The sequence below is a fragment of the Ranitomeya variabilis genome, chromosome 2 (genome assembly GCF_051348905.1).
Source record: "Ranitomeya variabilis isolate aRanVar5 chromosome 2, aRanVar5.hap1, whole genome shotgun sequence".
Taxonomy (NCBI): Eukaryota; Metazoa; Chordata; class Amphibia; order Anura; family Dendrobatidae; genus Ranitomeya; species Ranitomeya variabilis.
In genome coordinates this window covers 334,386,703-334,406,679 of record NC_135233.1, presented here as the reverse complement: position 1 = coordinate 334,406,679, position 19,977 = coordinate 334,386,703, and the positions used below count along the sequence as shown (strand labels likewise).

The 19,977-nt window shown below is 42.7% G+C and overlaps 1 protein-coding gene across 3 annotated transcripts in view; it reads left to right on the top strand.

Annotated features, from left to right (window-relative positions):
* The window catches only part of STK26 (serine/threonine kinase 26), a 64,956-nt gene that overhangs the window by 18,273 nt on the left and 26,706 nt on the right, over window positions 1-19,977 (top strand). The gene's annotated exons all lie outside the window — the stretch shown is intronic.

Below are 19,977 nucleotides of genomic sequence, written 5' to 3'. Positions count from 1 at the left end.
GAAGGGAAGGCACAGGTAGGGTGAAGGAGATCAGTGATGAGATGTAGGATGGTGCCAAACTGTGGAGAGCTTTGTGTGTAAGAGTGATATGGTTATATTCTATATGGGTAACCATTGCAATGGCTGGCACATGGCCGAAGCATCGGTGTAGCGGTTGGACAGGAATATGATCCTGGCTGACACTTTCAAATTGGATTGAGAGGGGAGAGTTTAGAAAGAGGGAGACTGATCACTAGAGAGTTGGAATAAATAGTCCAGACGACCATAAATAAGAGCTATATTAAGTCAAAGGTAAGAAAATGTTGAATTCTAGAGATAGTTTTCAATGTGTAGGTGGATGTGGGGAGTGGTGGATAGATCTGAGTCAAATATGACTTCAAGACGGCTAGCATACTACTTTGGAATTATGGTAAAACCACACATGGAAATGGCAATTTCAGGGTTAGGCTGCAAGGATGGCCCTGATCCAAGTCTGTGCTTATTTAATTACAATGGTGATTTTCTATAGAAGTATTGCATTTTTTGGGGGGAGCATAAGGTACCATACCGAAGCCTCACACATCAGCAATTTAATATAGAGGCATAAGGATTGTTGCTGTCCTATGGTTACACTGATGTGCCACCATAACCGTGCTTTCTTTGCACAAGGATACAGATAGTAAATGGGGACAGAAGTGGACCCCCCTTACATATTACACCCTTATTCCCTTAGTTTGGTGGTGAGCACGGTGTATCTGGGGGTTACAGCGGATCGCAGTGCAGCAGGAGATAGCGAGGCTTGGCAATAAGTGGTGTGCGCCGCTCGCTGCGGCCTGACCTGTGCTATTTGTGGACTGCAAATCTGTTTCCTTTTATGGTTCCATTGGCATTCTTTAGGGAACTGTCATGACAAGGCCGGGCCTCATATCTCCTGCTCGGTAACACAGTAATTGTAACTCTACTCGCTCTCTGTTAATAAGTAAATGGAAAACCACTTTAAGAGAACGCCTTATCTCGATTCTGCAGCCAAGGTGTATGCTTCCTAGAGCCCAGCCATAGTCTGCCCCGGCTGTATTCACTCATTACTGCTCCCTCTGTGCAACCAAACCAAAGGGATCCTATGTCAAGCCAGCGCTGAACCAGAATGGAGTCTGACAAGGAGCCCTCAGTTCTCCAGCTTGTGATCTTCATTTATTCCAGACGAGCCTTGCATGTGTGCAGCTGTAGGGAAAGTCCTAGCTGAATGTGTGATCCGGCATTGTGTAGACAGACCCCCGGTGTACTTACGGCTTCTGTGTGATATGGATCAGACCTAAGCAGGTTTCACATTGAACTTTCTGGTGGCGGATTAATATGACGCTGGTAGTACAACAAAAACCTCATATTATGAGCAGCTTATAGATGACTGCCGACAGAATCCTTTAATAGCACGTCAATAAGGGCATGTTCGCACTTGTCTTATTAAATAAGGGTCTCGGCACAGCTCCCGTTGCCCATGTTAACAGCAAATCTGCTAATAATTTGCCATCAGTGCCAGCGCTGTATCCAGCAGCAGGTTTATTTTATTTAAATTTTTGTCCACTTATAGAAAATCACATTTGCTAGAGAAATTACCACATTCATTTTTTGTGTGAATTCAATGTGAAAAAACAGATTAGCTAGTGTTCGTTTGCATCCACTGGCACATCCATGGCAGCAATCAAATGGTGAATTTAGGCCAGTGCATAATCGGGAAACATGCGTATGTAGGAACGTTCATTCCAGATTACCGGCCCGTGTAAACATGACCGATTACCGTATGTACCAGTAAAACACTTATTTGGTGGACGATTGGAATGCATGCTATGCCAGCAAAAAGAAATGTACGGTATGTATGCACATGCAAAAAAATGTATGTATGCATAAATGTGTGTGATAGATCTCTCTATCTCTATCACATCACTGCCCCCATTGGGCAGTGATGTTAATATATGATGTTAATCTTCTGTGTGTGGGCTGAAACCTACGCCAACACAGGGAGAATAGAAAGGTCGGTGATCCTGTTATATTGTATGGGTAATATTGGTAATCATTCTATCCCCATTACTGTCCTTCAGGTTGTGTAAACGAGCCCGCTGGTCGTGTATATAGTCTTTGATCTCTTTAACGGTGCGTTGAAATTGACCAGTCGAAATGCATCTTGCGTCAGCGTTGTTTTCACATGTGGAGCCTCATGACACAAAAGTGAATATTCATAAGTGTTAATAAATGTGTCATTAGCGGGTTCTCCTGCTGCGTTGTCCTCAGGTTACAGAATTAGTAGAGAGGGTGGTACATGCCCATAGTCGTATGGATGGACTCGTTTATGGAGGGCAATTTGCTTTCTATCTTGATTGGGAATTTCCACCATAAGCATTTCACAAAACACGTCTTCCCTTAATAGGACCCTTAGTCAGCGAGCAGTTTATGATGTGACGCACTTCGCACATGACCTTGTAGAGACTTGCATTACAGACAGATGATCGGTTTAACTGTGTCGTAAATATTGGTGGCTATCCAGAAGCTCTGCAGATTGTCTTTACTCTCCGCCATCACCGGCACGGATGTGTCAGTAACTTGTAAGAAGGGATGTGTTCCTGATCGACCTTACTGACGTCCGGGTTACTGTAATGTGTTTGGGTGTGAGGATTTCTGCTTTTTGTGTGTAGCCTGTAAACCTTATTCTTCTGCTAGTGGTGCCTATCACGCGATAATGTCAGCCCCTATAATCTGTACCTGTTACAGTGCTCCTGCCTTGCGACCAATGCTGCCCCGACCACAAGCAGCGTGAGTGATGGCATTTCAGAGTAAGATATACCTGGCTGCAGTCGGATGCATGCTTCCTGTGGTTCTGGCAGGATAAAATGCCTTTCAAATTCCCTTTTTAAAATTTTTTTAAAATGTAAAATAAGAGCTTGTCTGCCACAAAGTTGTGTCATCCATTCATACAGCACAGTCAGTCTTTGTCCCAATAGTTTTCTAAAATTGATCTTGGTGGATTTGCTCCAGATTTTCTCTTTATGGATTTTGCCCCCAAAATAAGGGTATGTGCACACTGAGTATTTGCAGCAGATTGTTCTGCAGTAAAAACGGCCTAAAATAAGCACATATTTTCCATTCATTTGGGTGAAAAACACTGCAAAAATGCTGATAGAATTTGACTTTGTTGCAGATTTACGCATGTAGATAAATCAGGCAATAGCCTCCCAGTCTTGTGCTGGCTTTGTGCTTTATGACCCCCTCAAAAATCTGTGATTTGAGCCCAGGGTGTCTCTCTAAACAGAGCCTTTCCTTTTATTGTACTGCTGCACGGCCTCGCAGTTGGTCGCCACTAGGAAGTCTCTGCTGCCTGTGATTAAAGGACAGGTGACACAATAGAAGGGAATGCCGTCTATCCAGTTGCGGTGCACTAATCCTGGTTGCCCTTTGACATGACCACACCTGTGCCGGTTGCCTTACTGGGAGGCTTACCGCAACTGATACACATTGCTGCTATATTACCTATCAACATTATTATGTGTTTGGTAATTCACAGACTTCTCATTGCACAACAGTGGCCGAATGTTACATGTAGTGAGTATGGTGCACTGCTAATGTAGGAGCCACTGAAAATCACATGAATCTCGTTGCATAGTCTTGGCTGGCTGTGCTGATACTGGCCATCGGTGATACCTCCTAACCTGGCAGTGTTTTGGAGATTTTGTATTGATCTCCTTCTTTATTAAAGGGAACTTAAATTACACTTTCTGCCTCAACAGTCCCCACACACGATATCAATAAGGTGCCACTATGTGAAATCTCCGTTACAGTATAAAGCCGGCTGCGCTGTATGTAAATTACCACTAAGAGTCATCTGGGCAGTACCAGTCTCCCGAAATGATGTAGGGTTGGTCCGGATCTGACTACTTGATACCTCAAGCTATTCCCAGAAATGGGGTGCTGCTTTGTTTCTACATGGCAGTGAACAGCGCATTTCCAAGCTATCCAAAAGGAAGCTTTTCTACAGTTTTGTCCTATAGAGATAGAAAAGGCTGCTGTGTAGCGAAAAACTGTAAAGGGGCCAACCAGTTAATTCTCAAGGTCAGTGGAGGGATGGCATTTCCTACAGAGATTTCTTACTGTGATGAAACCAACCCTTTAAGGCTCATAAAGTTCTTACTAGACATCACAATGCAAACTTGATACATTACTAAATAGGTCTTTAAAACCCGAATACCTTGGTGTAATTACCGTACTTTGATAATTGCTGTACAATTCTTTTTTAAAGTTTCACATAGTCTCTGCCTACCTAGCCTGATTAATAACACCTCAGTGTCCCTGCTGCCGAGAGCTCACACAGCTCAGTACAAGCTGCCGCTGTCAGGCTGGATATGCGTAGACATTGCCTCCTATAGCTGTACCCAACATGCTCCTCTATATATCTGGCTTATACTGTCTTTCTAATTAATATTTTCCAAGTAAATACACCAGTTTCTTCAGGTGCACAAACTATTTTTTTTTTAATATATGCAGTTTGAGATCTGACGGGTCATGAATATCTAATACGGTAATATAAGTTTGCTACAATCTGTCAAATAATGGTGTTGTGTTTAAAATCAGCCTCCAATAAGTGTGACGTGAGTAAGATTATTTCACAAAGAGACGAGCATCATCGCCTATGAAGCTGTTGCCGGCATAAATGGCGCTCTGCAGTGAATTTCTAACTTTTGTCAATTTTTTTTTTTTTTTTTTTTTGTGGACCCAGCCATTGTCGCTTAGCAAATGCTCAGATATTACCTCAGAATACTAATCCACTGAAATTGTACAATACCTTGTGCAGACGCACCCTTAGCAAGGTGAGGCTGCCTCATCAGTAGTTTTGGTATGTATATTGTTAAAAGGGCAAGTGAATGAAATATATAGCCATATACACTGCCACTTGGGCTCCATATTGTCAGATACTGTGCAACTAGACACGAGCTACAACCCCAACCACTGCACCCCTTAAGCCTGCTCCAACACTGTGGGACTTGGAGGGTCTCTGGAGATTGGGACATGTCCTAAAGACAAAAATGTATCCTGTAACCACTTAAAAAGAAATAAACTTTTATATACCGTATATTATAGTGGTCCTCATGAGTGATAGACCAGTGACCTGTCTTCCCAGATGTAATGTCTTGCATTAGTGTTTGGTGTACACAGTCATGGAAACAAGTTTTTTTTTTTTTTTTGTTTTGGTTTTTTTTCTCTCCATGTATACATGTGCGTAAGGGTATGTGCCCACAATCCGGAAGTTATAGCGGTTTGGACGCAGCACATGTTCGCTGCTTCCAAAGCGCTGCCGTCTATTGAACGCTGGTGATTCCACATGTGTTCACTGATCCGTGCGGATTCACTGCGTCCAATACATTAGACATTAGACGTCTGGAGAGACGCGTCGCATGTCCGTCTCTGCAGGTGAGCTGCTGGCGTCTGTGCACACTTGAGTGGACTTGGGATTTCTTGCAAACCCATCCACTATGCTGTAACATCTGGACGCTGTCCTCACATGTTGGATCTGGATTTCACCATTGATTTTTGTCTGAAATCTAAGGAAAATCCTCATCAATTCCAGGTGAGTGTGGTTTCCACAGCTGAGTGCAGCAGAAATGATAATGAGTGGATTCATGGTGCTGCTGCACATCCGCCTGTGTTTATATCACTGGAACAGCAATGTGCCATATGCTCGGTCTCCCTCCATATAAACATAGACTGACGGAGGATAACTGGATCATCAGTGCTCAAACTGTGCGATTTAAAAAATTTTTTTGTATATTAACAACTTTCCTTTTTTTTTTTTTGTTTGCTTTATATATGGAAAACTTGTGTGCAATCTGTCTAGATTTGTGCATGATATTTGTGAATGGAAGCTGCCTCTCTTGTATACATGTATGTGATTTCTTCTCATATGTTTATCCTGTACCACAATTATAACAATAGGAGCCTTCCCATTTCACCCACTCAGCAGCTTGCATGACTAATATGTGATTTCACTGACGCCATTGTCTGATCCTGCTACCTTCCATTAAAGTAATAAGCGCATCTAGTCCAAGCTCCTTATAGTAAAGTATGTGCTTCATCACCGCTGCCGTATGTTACGGCCGCTCCCAGGACATTTGGCTTATAGATTTTGCTCACCACTAAACCCTGCGTCATTTCGTGTTTGGTCTGTGAACGTTCTCATTTGCAGGCATACACGGTGTCCTCTGCAAAAAGAATGTCATTTTTTTCTTCTCTCATTGGACTGATGTGTGAATGCAAGGGTAAAAAGAGAAATTCCTGCATACAATTTGTTGTGCAATTTCTCCTGAGTACGCCGATACCCCATATGTGGGGGAACACTACTGTTTGGGCACACGGCAGGGCCTCTGAAGGGAAGGAACGCAATTTGACATTGAGTGTAAAATTTGCTGGCGTACAGTCATGGCCAAAAGTATTGACACCCCTGCGATTGTCAGATAATACTCAGTTTCTTCCTGAAAATGATTGCAAACACAAATTCTTTGGTATTATCTTCATTTAATTTGTCTTAAATGAAAAAACACAAAAAGAATTGTTCTAAAGCCAAATTGGATATAATTCCACACCAAACATAAAAAAGGGTGGACAAAAGTATTGGCACTGTTCGAAAAATCATGTGATGCTTCTCTAATTTGTGTAATTAACAGCACCTGTAACTTACCTGTGGCACCTAACAGGTGTTGGCAATAACTAAATCACACTTGCAGCCAGTTGACATGGATTAAAGTTGACTCAACCTCTGTCCTGTGTCCTTGTGTGTACCACATTGAGCATGGAGAAAAGAAAGACCAAAGAACTGTCTGAGGACTTGAGAAACCAAATTGTGAGGAAGCATGAGCAATCTCAAGGCTACAAGTCCATCTCCAAAGACCTGAATGTTCCTGTGTCTACCGTGCGCAGTGTCATCAAGAAGTTTAAAGCCCATGGAACTGTGGCTAACCTCCCTAGATGTGAACGGAAAAGAAAAATTGACTAGAGATTTCAACGCAAGATTGTGCGGATGTTGGATAAAGAACCTCGACTAACATCCAAACAAGTTCAAGATACCCTGCAGTCCAAGGGTACAACAGTGTCAACCCGTACTATCCGTCGGCGTCTGAATGAAAAGGGACTGTATGGTAGGAGACCCAGGAAGACCCTACTTCTTACCCCGAGACATAAAAAAGCCAGGCTGGAGTTTGCCAAAACTTACCTGAAAAAGCCTAAAACGTTTTGGAAGAAAGTTCTCTGGTCAGAAGAGACAAAAGTAGAGCTTTTTGGGCAAAGGCATCAACCTGGAGTTTACATAAGAAAAAAAGAGGCATTCAAAGAAAAGAACACTGTCCCTACAGTCAAATATGGTGGAGGTTCCCTGATGTTTTGGGGTTGCTTTGCTGCCTCTGGCACTGGACTGCTTGACCGTGTGCATGGCATTGTGAAGTCTGAAGACTACCAACAAATTTTGCAGCATAATGTAGGGCCCAGTGTGAGAAAGCTGGGTCTCCCTCAGAGGTCATGGGTCTTCCAGCAGGACAATGACCCAAAACACACTTCAAAAAGCACTAGAAAATGGTTTGAGAGAAAGCACTGGAGACTTCTAAGGTGGCCAGCAATGAGTCCAGACCTGAATCCCATAGAACACCTGTGGAGAGATCTAAAAATGGCAGTTTGGAGAAGGCACCCTTCAAATATCAGGGACCTGGAGCAGTTTGCCAAAGAAGAATGGTCTAAAATTCCAGCAGAGCATTGTAAGAAACTGATGGTTACCGGAAGCGGTTGGTTGCAGTTATTTTGGCTAAAGGTTGTGCACCCAAGTATTAGGCTGAGGGTGCCAATACTTTTGTCTGGTCCATTTTCAGAGTTTTGTGTGAAATGATCAATGTTTTGCTTTTTGCTTCATTCTCTTTTGTGTTTTTTCATTTAAGACAAATTAAATGAAGATAATACCAAAGAATTTGTGTTTGCAATCATTTTCAGGAAGAAACTGAGTATTATCTGACAGAATTGCAGGGGTGTCAATACTTTTGGCCATGACTGTAATTAGCAGGCGCCATATCATTGTTTGGAGAGCCCCTGATGTGCCTAACCAGTGGAAACCCCCCACAAGTGACACCATTTTGGAAACTAGACCCCTAAGGCCTCTTTCACACTTCCGTTGTTGGCGGTGCGTCATAGTGCAGTGAAATGACACATCGACGGACGTTGTGAAAAAAGAGGAAACCGTGTGTGTGACACATCCAGTATTATGAAGGAATGCGTCGACATAGTTCCTGGCCGAGTTTTATAATATAAGAGAGAGAGACTTTTCCCCAGGGGGCGCAGGATCCAGTATCCATAGACTCCCATTGTGTGGAACGACGTATGCCGCAGGAGCCGTTTTCTCAAAAAACTACTTATCTAGACGGGACTACAAAGACGGAAGTGTGAAAGAGGCCTTAGGGTGCTTATCTAGATGTGTAATGAGCACCTTAAACCCACAGGTGCTTCACAGAAGCTTATAACGTTAAGGCTAGGTTCACATTGCGTTAGGGCAATCCGTTTAGCGCTAGCGCTAGCGGATTGCGCTAACGCAATGTATTTTTATGGATCGCGTTTGGGGGTCGCGTTAACGTCCCCGCTCTCGCAGATCCCCGATCTGCGAGAGCGGGGAACGGACCTCGGGCGCGCCGCGGACGCTGCAAGCAGCGTCCGAGGCGCGTCACAGAAGAACGGCACATCACTAGCGCGAGCCGAAAAAGGCACGCGCTAGTGATGCGCTGCTGGCGAAATTAACATTGCTGTCAATGGGTGCGCTAACGGACCCGTTGCACGGCGTTAATTGCGACATTTTCGCCGTGCAACGCTGTCCGTTAGCGATCACCCATTAACGCAATGTGAATCTAGCCTAAGATGTGAAAATTAAAATCTTAAACTCCAAATTTTGTATTTTCACAAATGTAACAGAAGAAAATGGACCCTAGAAATTGTTGTGCAGTTTCTCCTGAGTTCACCAATGCCCCATATGTGGTCGAAAACTACGGTCCTTTTGGGGCACAGTGCAAAGCTTAGAAGGAAAGTAGTGATATTACAGTGCAGATTTTGCTGCACTGATTTGAGGGGGCCATGTCAAATTGGCAGGGCCCCTGAGGTGCCAGAAGAGCAAAAGTCTCCCCCCCCCCCCCCCCCCCAACTAATAAGTGACCCCATGTTACAAACTACTCCTCAGTGCATTAATCTGGAGGTGCAGTGATTATATTGACACCTCGGGTGTCGCTGAATTTTATACCATTGTTAGCCCCAAATTTCACATTTTCATACTGGGAAAACTGTAAAAATGGCCCCAAAATTTGTCTTACAGTCTCTGCTGAATATAGAAATGCCCCATATGTGGCTGTACAATGCTGCTTAGCCATATGGAGAGACTCAGGAGGGGCGATTGTGCTATTTGCATCCTGGAGCGCAGATTTTCCTAGAATAGTTTGCGGACTCCAAATACAGAGCCCCTAAGTGCTGGAAAAGCAGAATCCCCCCCCTCAAGTGACCCCATTTTGGAAATTATACCCCTTTGGGAATTTATCTACAGGTGTAGCTACGATTTTGACTCCATGGGTGTCTTCCAGAAACAAGCAGCAGTGGATGTTGCTGAGTGAAAATTGCAAACTGCCGTTGTAGTGACCAGTACGTTGTAGTGACCAGTACGTTATGCCCAGCTCATGCTTCTGGAGACACCCACTTGTAAATCAAGTGGGCTCTCATCACTACAGAAATCCCACATATATGGGCACTAAATGTGGTTTAGGCACACTGGGGCCCAGAAGGGAGGGGTGCATTTGTATTTGGGAGTGGAGAATTTGCTGAATTTCTTTTGGGGGACGTGGAGCCATTTCACTTTACCAGAGCCTTTCTTCTAGCAGTAACGTGGAAGCCCCCTATATTTCCGTTAACAGATGACGGACCTGAGTGAGGACTTGCTTTTTTGTGGATTGAGTTGAAGCTTTTATTGGGAGCATTTTACATAAAATTTATGCTCACATTGAGGGTATGTGCACACGTCAGGATTTCTTGCAGAAATTTTCCTGACAAAAAACGGACATTTCTGCCAGAAATTTCGCGTTTTTCATGCATTTTTGACGCGTTTTTTTTTTTTGCTTTTTCTTTCCAAATGCTTAGAATAGCGGGGAAAACGCGGAAAATCTGCAAAATTAATGAACATGCTGCTTTTTTTTTTTTTTTACCGCGATGCGTTTTTTCGCGGAAAAAAACGCATCATGTGCACAAAACATGCAGAATGTATGCGTTTTTAATGAGTTTTTATCGCGAAAAAATGCAAAAAAAAATGTGAAAAAACCTGAACGTGTGCATATACCCTCATCCGCTTCTCTACCCTGAGCATTTACAGTGCCTACAAGTAGTATTCAAGCCCCTGCAGATTTAGCAGGTTTACACATTTGGAATTAACTTGGCATTGTGACATTTGGACTGTAGATCAGCCTGGAAGTGTGAAGTGCACTGCAGCAAAAAAGAATGTTATTTCTTTGTTTATTTTTTTTTTAAATTGGGAAAAGTCTTTTCAGAGGGTCATTTATTATTCATCCCCTCAACCCACCAGAATTAGAATTCTGTTTGGTTCCCCTAAAGTATTAAGAAGTAGTTCAGGCACAAAGAACAATGAGCTTCACATGTTTGGATTAATTATCTTTTTCCAGCCTTTTCTGACTATTTAAGACCCTCCCCAAACTTGTGAACAGCACTCAAACATGGTCAACATGGGAAAGACAAAGGAGCATTCCAAGGCCATCAGAGACAAGATCGTGGAGGGTCACAAGGCTGGCAAGGGGTACAAAACCCTTTCCAAGGAGTTGGGCCTACCTGTCTCCACTGTTGGGAGCATCATCCGGAAGTGGAAGGCTTATGGAACTACTGTTAGCCTTCCACGGCCTGGACAGCCTTTGAAAGTTTCCTCCCGTGCCGAGGCCAGGCTTGTCCGAAGAGTCAAGGCTAACCCAAGGACAACAAGGAAGGAGCTCCGGGAAGATCTCATGGCAATGGGGACATTGGTTTCGGTCAGTACCATAAGTAACGTACTCCACCGCAATGGTCTCCGTTCCAGACGAGCCCGTAAGGTACCTTTACTTTCAAAGTGTCATGTCAAGGCTCGTCTACAGTTTGCTCATGATCACTTGGAGGACTCTGAGACTGACTGGTTCAAGGTTCTCTGGTCTGATGAGACCAAGATCGAGATCTTTGGTGCCAACCACACACGTGACGTTTGGAGACTGGATGGCACTGCATACGACCCCAAGAATACCATCCCTACAGTCAAGCATGGTGGTGGCAGCATCATGCTGTGGGGCTGTTTCTCCGCCAAGGGGCCTGGCCATCTGGTCCGCATCCATGGGAAGATGGATAGCACGGCCTACCTGGAGATTTTGGCAAAGAACCTCCGCTCCTCCATCAAGGATCTTAAGATGGGTCGTCATTTCATCTTCCAACAAGACAACGACCCAAAGCACACAGCCAAGAAAACCAAGGCCTGGTTCAAGAGGCAAAAAATCAAGGTGTTGCAGTGGCCTAGTCAGTCTCCTGACCTTAACCCAATTGAAAACTTGTGTAAGGAGCTCAAGATTAAAGTCCACATGAGACACCCAAAGAACCTAGATAACTTGGAGAAGATCTGCATGGAGGAGTGGGCCAAGATAACTCCAGAGACCTGTGCCGGCCTGATCAGGTCTTATAAAAGACGATTATTAGCTGTAATTGCAAACAAAGGTTATTCCACAAAATATTAAACCTAGGGGTTGAATAATAATTGACCCACACTTTTATGTTTAAAATTTATAAAAATTTAACTGAGCAACAAAACTTTTTGGTTTGTAAGATTTATGCATCTGTTAATAAATCCTGCTCTTGTTTGAAGTTTGAAGGCTCTAACTTATTTGCATCTTATTAAACCTGCTAAATCTTCAGGAGGTTGAATACTACTTTTAGGCACTGTACATGGGGGAATTTCATTTAAATCTCCAAGTTACGTGACCGATGAAACCCTCTATGAATCCATTCACTATAATGAGGCAGCAGAATTACTCTGGACTCCGTCTGGCCTCTGGTCAGCAGTGTCCTTTTCAGAAGTGCACAAAACTGGCCAACGGCACTTTTATGCAATCCTCAAAAGATGGACACCTCCGGATCACAGGTCCTCTGGTGTCCAGTGCCTTCATCTCCCTCATTATAGGGAATCTTCTGCCAGAGGTTCTGCCTGAATCACAAGTTTCAGATATTTACATGGAAGCCCCGGTATAAGCGCTCAACATGCCTTTGGGAGGCAGAATTAAAAAATCAACAGCATGTGAAGAATTGGTTTTATTTTTTACGCCGTTCCTGTTGCGGTGTAAGTGATTATGCAACTTTATTCTTCAGGTTGGTGTGATTACAACGATACCAGATTTATATTGGCTTTTTATTTTTGGCTTCTGTCCACACTAAAAGACACTTTTTATTGCGAAAAATAGTTTTTGTAACACCACATTTTTAAATGCTATAATCTTTTTTTTTTTTTTTTTTTTTTCTTAAATTTTAATGAGTCATGATATGGCTTTTTTTTTTTTTTTTTGCGGGACAAGCTGAAATTTTTATTGATACCATTTTCGGGCACATGACATTTTTTTTATATCGTTCCGCGTGTAGTAAAATTGGCAAGGCATTCTTCAGGTCAGTACGATTACAGCGATACCCAATTTATATTGTTAGTTTTTATTGTGCAAAAGCTCAAAAACAATTTTATAGAAATATCTTTGCGTCGCCTTATTCTGAGAGCTATAACTATATTTTTCTGCTGATAGAGCTGTATAACTGCTTTCTTTTTGCAGGACAAGATGATGTTTTCAGCGTCACCATTTTTATTTACATTAGTCTTTTTTTATCGCATTGTATTGCACTTTTTTGTTCGGCGGTATGATGATAATGCATTGTTTTGCCTCGTGTTTTTTTTTTTTTTACGGGGTTCACTCGAGGGGTTAACTGGTGGGACATTTTTATAGAGCGGGTCATTACGGACTCGGCGATGCCAAATATGTGTACTTTTGTTTTGTTTTTTTACATGGAAAAAATCTTTTTTTTTTTTTATTTGGGATTTTTTTTAATTTTTTTTTACTCTCTTTAATAATTTTTTTTAACTTTTTTACATTGTCACATCCTGGGACGACATTGTATGGTGTCAGATCGCTGATCTGATACTCTGCACTGCAGAGAGTCACATCAGCATCTGACAGGTAGGGAAGGAAGCATGTCAGCGCCTGCTGTCAGCAGGTGCTCACAAGCCAATCGCATTGCCTGATGGAGGCTCGGTAGGAACTTATTCCATGCACGATGCTCCTCTATGCCGCTGTCAGTACTGACAGCGGTATCAGATGAGTTAAATGCCCGCAGTTGGTGCTAGCACAGATTGTGGGCATTGTTGCGGGGTGTCAACTCTCACACAGAGCTGACACCCGCACCCAATCGCTGTGGTGCTCAGCGTGAGGCCGCACGATAGATGCGCCGTACATGTACAGCGCATGCCGGGAAGGGTTTACCGAAGCACTTCCATCAGAGATTTTATCGTCTTAATATATTGTGCAGTCACCATATTTATTCAGGACTGTGTACTTACAATTGCTAATTTTGCCTTTCTATCCAGCTAATTCTTTTCTTGTCCATTGACATCATGTACGGTAATAACTGACTAGCTGAATCCTTCTACGCTCAATGTAAAAAACAGGAGGTCAATTTTGCCTGTGAGTCATGCTTCACTGCAAAAGTCCCTGCTAGGGGGAGGAGGGAGCAGCTGGGTCAGGAGTTGAAGAGGGGAATTATTTGTGCAGGGACAAGAGACTTCCTGTTTCTACATAGAGCAGAGAAAAACGTACTGGGTAGAAAGGCAATATGAGCAATTGTAAGTACACAGTGCTATATAATATGATTGCGATATATTAAAAGAATAAAAACGCATTGGTAGGAGGAGTGCTTCTTTAATGGATGGTATGAATTAGTATAGGGTGCTAAATCCTTTGGAGCCAACCACTAAGCTCCTGTAGATCAGTAGTGAATGAAAAAACATAATGTTTTGTTAAATTGCCTTCATCAGAAGTGTCTGTTGTGGTAAATACTCTCAAAATCGGAAAGGGCAAACGAGGAAACACTTGGTCCCAGTTTGCTTTTTTCCTGTGTGGAAGCCCACCCCAAACCTTGGACCTTTCTAGTTTTGAGAGCATTTGTCACAGCAAACACATCTGATGAAGGTTATTTACCTGAAATATTATGTTTTTGGTATACTGACGGCGGTGTGATCAGTGGATGAGATATTATGTGTAAATCCTAATTAAGCCTCCTCTCCGTGTGCCTTGTGGTGTGCAGTCCCTTCATCCCATTGACTATGGAGCACAATGAGCCGGTCATGTTAACTTCCCAAAGTTCTGCACTCAGCTTTTTTTCATGGTTATAAACTATTAGTACTGTGTTTACATGCTCAAACTGTGCTTTATATTTCTGTTGGTGGTGTTTTTTTTGCCAAATTTTTGAAAGCTACTCCAACTGGGGTTTTGTAACCCGTGTCCAAGTGTGCCGTGGAAGCCTGCTACTACGTCTGAAATTGTCTGGGGTATGGCGGATCATATTCCTGTTGCCAACTCACCTTCTGCTTTTAATTCCTCTTTATCGTGGAGGTGCACTGAGGCAACCATGTGTATGGCGTACCGTCCTCTTTAGACCCCCGTGGATTGCCAGATGCAGGCCAGAGTCAGTCACTCAGAAAAGGACTGCTATATGCCAGCTTGGCAAAAGCTGTGATGTCAATAGTTATAAACCTATTAACCGTGTATTGTACTTTTATATTAAGTTTTTTAATAGACTGCAGTTTTTTACTTATAAGAACGCAAACTATTTCCAAGAAAGTTTGCATGTCCCAAAACCTCGCTTTAGCATGTGCATTTGTCTTTAAGACGACTGCTATTTCAGCGCACCGTGCAGTCCGGTTCTTACAGCTTCGGATTGGCAGTAGGCCTGGATTTTGTGTTGCTGCAGTTAATGTTGGGTGGGACATGGCGGAGATGTTTGCAGTGAGGAGATAACAGCTGGTTTTACCTTATCTCAGCCAACATAAATACTTGCTCACGTTTTCAAATATAATTTTACTCTGAGCTTTCTCCAGTTGCTACTTTACATTGGTTTGGTGTAACATTGAGATTTTTGAGAGCCTTTGCCTGTGATGGTATCTGTTAAGGATGCACAATTTTCCTTAATTTACAGTTGAAACCAGAAGTTTACAAACACTATATAAAAAGACACATCTCCATGTTTTTCTCAATATCTGACATGAAATCAGAATAAACCTTTCTCGTTTTAGGTCAATTAGGATTACCATAATTATTAATATTTGCTGAATGTCAGAATGAGAGAGTTTTCAGGCATTTTTATTACTGCAACATCAAAAGTTTTAATTCTCTGATTACTATGCCTTTAAACAATTCTGGACTGCCCATATGATGATGTCATGTGTTTGGAAGCTTCTGATAGGTATTTTTGGCAACATCTAATTTAATTAAAGAAACAACTGTGGATTTATTTTAATGCACACCTGACACATACTGCTTCTTTGTGTATCATCATGGGAAAGTCACAAGAAATCAGCCAAGATATCAGGAAGAAAATTGTGGACTTGCACAAGTCTGGCTCATCATTGGGTACAATTTCAAGATACCTGTAGGTGCCACGTTATCTTTACGAACAATTATATGCAAGTACAAACAAGATGGCAATGTCCAGTCATCATACCGCTCAGGAAGGAGACAGATTCTGTGTCCCAGAGATGATTGTGCTTTGGTCTGACATGTGCATGTCACCCAAGGACAAAAGCAAAACACCTTCTGAAGATAACGGAAGCTGGTAGGATTGTGTCACAATACTCTCGATTTCAATTCTCTCAATTTCACTGTGGATATTACCAGCATAGGCTGAAAGGCCACTCTGCCAGGAAGAAGCCACTACTCTAAAAGAAACATAAAAAAACAAGACTAATGTTTGCAAATGCACACAGGAACAAAGACCTTAATTTTTGGAGACATGTTCTGTGGTCTGATGAAGCTAAAATTGAACTTTTTGGGCATAGTGACTATCATTGCGTTTGGAGGAAAAAGGGAGAAGCTTGGAAACCTAAGAGCACCATCCCAACTGTGAAACACGGGGGTGGCAGCATCATGTTGTGGGGTTGTTTTGCTGCTGGTGAATCATGATAAAAGAAAATTGTGGCAATACTGAAGCAACATCTCAAGACATCAGCCAGGGAGTTAGTTTGGGCAGGATTGGGTCTTCCAAATGGACAATGCCTCGAAGCATACTGCCAAAATGGTAACAAAGTGGCTTAAGGATAACAAAGTCAATGTTTTGGAGAGGAGAGGCCATCAAAAAGCCTTGATCTCAATCCTATTGAAAATGTATGGGCAAAGCTGAAAAGTCAGGTGCGATCAAGGCGACCTACAAACCTGGATCAGTTATACCAGCTATGTCAGCAGGAATTGGCCCAAATTCCAACCAACTATTGTGAGAAGCTTGTGGAAGGAGATCCCAAACGTTTTCTTTTGAAACAGTCATTGTCATGTAACAAAAAAAATAGAATAGCGCTCCTTGTGTGATGAACAGGGTGAGGGTGGATGGCAATTCTGAATGGTTAAACTCATGCGGGAGTGTTGTGCGCGGAGTGTTGTGCGGGGAGTGTTCTCCCTCCCTACGGCTGCAGTTCTGTCCGCAAAGACTGTCAAATGCCAGGACTTGGAAGGCACAGAGATGAAGATAAAAAAAATACGGTCTTGATGAGGGCTGCCAGAATGGAGGAGACCAAGGATGAGTAAGGACTCTTTATTCAGATTTTGCGTTTCAGTTCCGATCTGGCTGATTTACCAGGTTACTAATGAAGGAGCCAGACCGGCCCTGAAACGCAAAGTCTGAATAAAGAGTCCTTACTCATCCTTGGTCTCCTCCATTCCGGCAGCCCTCATCAAGACCATGTTTTTTATCTTCATCTCTGACATTTGTTTGACACCCTGGTCCTGTAACTGCCCCATTATCCAGATGTGCTGCAGTTCTGACCCCAGTGCCACCTGCTAAGTCATTGTATCTTCGGGATCTGTGACTATTTGTTTTTTACATGTAGAAATTTGCTTTGAGCCTCTAGATGGAACTGGCCAGTCCACCTGTATTTACATGGTCCTGCTTCTTAATGTTGCCTTTATTAATGGCTTCAGAGCTGATGGCTTTCTGCTTTTCATTCTGATGAATTATTTTTAGTAATCGTTACATAGTCAGGAGGAGCCTCGCCTCTCCACAAGAGAAGTGGACATGCTTCGGTCTTGATAGACGAGCCACATAAAATCAGTTTACTCAGATTATCCGCAGGTGCACATACATGCAAAGTGGACATCAGATCTCTGGAAATCCCATCCACTATGCGCTTAACATCTGTCCTCTGCCGGTTTGACGCTGCATAAATACGCAGCCGCAAAACCGCAGATTCCTGACGGAGTGTCTCCGCAAGATAGACATGCTGCGGTCTGGAAAGACGTGCCGCATGTCCGGTTACGCAGGGCCACTGGATGCGGCCCTGCACGCATAGTAGAGACTGGATTTCATAAAATCCCCTCCACTATGCTGTAACATTTGGGCGCTGTGGCTGTACACCGTATCCAATCCGCAGCAAATCCTGAACGTTACCTGACCGTGGAAACATAGCCCAATAGGACAGGACTGCTTCCAGAGATTTAACCTCTTTGACAACCGTGGGAAGCGTTTTGCTCTGGGGAAAGATGTCATTAGGGAAGTAGATATGTCATATGTCATGGTGGATAATCTGAGCAACCACAGCAATAACGGTGGATATGTTGGTTGTCTGCTAGATTTTCCAAGAACAGATAGTGGTTTCTCTACACTAGAGATTCCCCTCCCTGTGGGTAGAAATGATCTTCTGAATACACAAAGCTGCTGATGGCGACATGTCTATGGCTTCAATTTATAGAACAGGTCCCTTTTTTTTTTTCTTTTTTCTTTTTTTTTTTCCTTTTTTGACATTTCGCTAAACCTTTTTCTGAGCCTTTTAAAAGGCAGTCATTAGTTGCTGGACCCACTTCCATCCGAGCGCCTTTACTTCTGACCTCTCTCGACCTGCTGCAGCTTTAAAACCGCTTTTTCTCTGCGTCTGACTACGGGGGCAGCGGCTCCGTACGGGCAAGCGCTTTTGTAGCGGTGCGCATGGCACTGATTCACGAGACTACTAGCACTTGAGTACATTTTTTTTTCTTTAATATCTTTTTATTATTATTATTATTATTATTATTATTATTATTATTATTATTATTATTATTCCCTGGCATTTGATAGTTCTATAAGTGGGCCGTGTTTCAGGGCTTCTCGTGTGCAGTCGCTTTAACATAGAGTTGCTAAGGATTATGGGATTTGGCTGTTTGCGTATATGGAATGTGGGCTTTTTTTTTTTCTCACCGTTCAGCAAAGCGGACATAAATGCTTAATATTTAACATGCTAACTCATCAGAATGTGATGTGCGCCTTTAATGGAATTACGGTAGACACAATTCCTGCATTTTCAGCACTGCTTATCACATCTCATGCTATAGGAAAGTCTTGTCAAAAAATGAAAGGGTTAAGTGTGCTGTTTTATGCAGACAGCAAATAGTTAGTAGTACTAGTGTAGAAGCCATATGCAAATCAGGCTGTGGGCGTGTCAGTTAAAAGTCCTGCAAGTGCTTTGACACGCCCCAGTGCATTTTCAGCCTCATTTGCGTATCGCTTTTACACTAGATCCCTCATGACTGACACATCAGATCTCTACAAAAAGGAATCCTTTATGTAGATGGACAAAACCTATGTACCCCATTCCACTACTTCCATATGTAAGGCCATGCTAACGTATCCTTCTTTTACTTAGTGTTCTTCTTGGTTATTATGCTCAAATAATGACTTTGAATAAAGCCTCCAAGCTATTATTCTGTAGTATTACGTACTCCAGCCCATCTCATTTATCAGGTTTTGTTGGTATCTGTGTAGTTTTTTTTTGTTGTTGTTTTGTTTTATAATGTATTTCCCAGGAGGTGTAAATGCTCAGATTAGTTCATTATGGCAGTGAGATCTGATACGTCAGCAGAACGTACACTTTTCAGCTTTTCCTATGTGTAGGTCCACCCTTGTAATTGGACTAGTTTCACAGCTTTGTGCAGATTAATTTCTTGATTGTCTTTTGTAGTGGGAACATTGTTTCTTTTAAGCCATGATCACACGTTGAGTATTTGTATGGCATAACCAGGAGTGGGTGATAAATACAGAAGTGGTGATGTGTTTCTATTATATGTTTACTCTTATTGTTTCACTGCTGATTTTGGCTTATAAATACTGATGTACAATACTGAATGTGTCTTTAAGTGTTTTGCTGAAGAATGAAGGGAGCATGGAGGTGATGTAGTACCGTTTTGCCCTGCACCCTGGCCCCCAGCCACCCACTGATGCTGGGAACCGCACAGTGACCCCATTCAAGTGAAGAGCTGGCTGCAGGGCCATAGGTAGGAAGATAAGTAGTACCACCTTACCTAGGATTGGTGGGGAGTGGGTGCCCCAAGAATCCAAAAACTAGTGGCATTTGTAGAATGTTTAAGCTGTCTACTTTGTTAAATCTGTCCCTTAGTGATTCACTTAAATACGTTTTTGCCTGTAGTCAGATCAGTGGAGGTCCAGGTCTCAAGATCCCCACTGATCGCTCAAAAGACCACAGAAGTGTGTTGCTCGAGAGCCTTGATCACACAGCTCCTGCCTGAGCGAACACAGAGGAGTGCAGAATCAGTAGAAATAGAATTTTTATTGCATCCAGGCGAGAGCAATGCGCTCCGGCCTCCTGAGCAGCACACTTCTCACTGGCCATTTGAGACCCTCTTATTTTTCAGACACAAAATT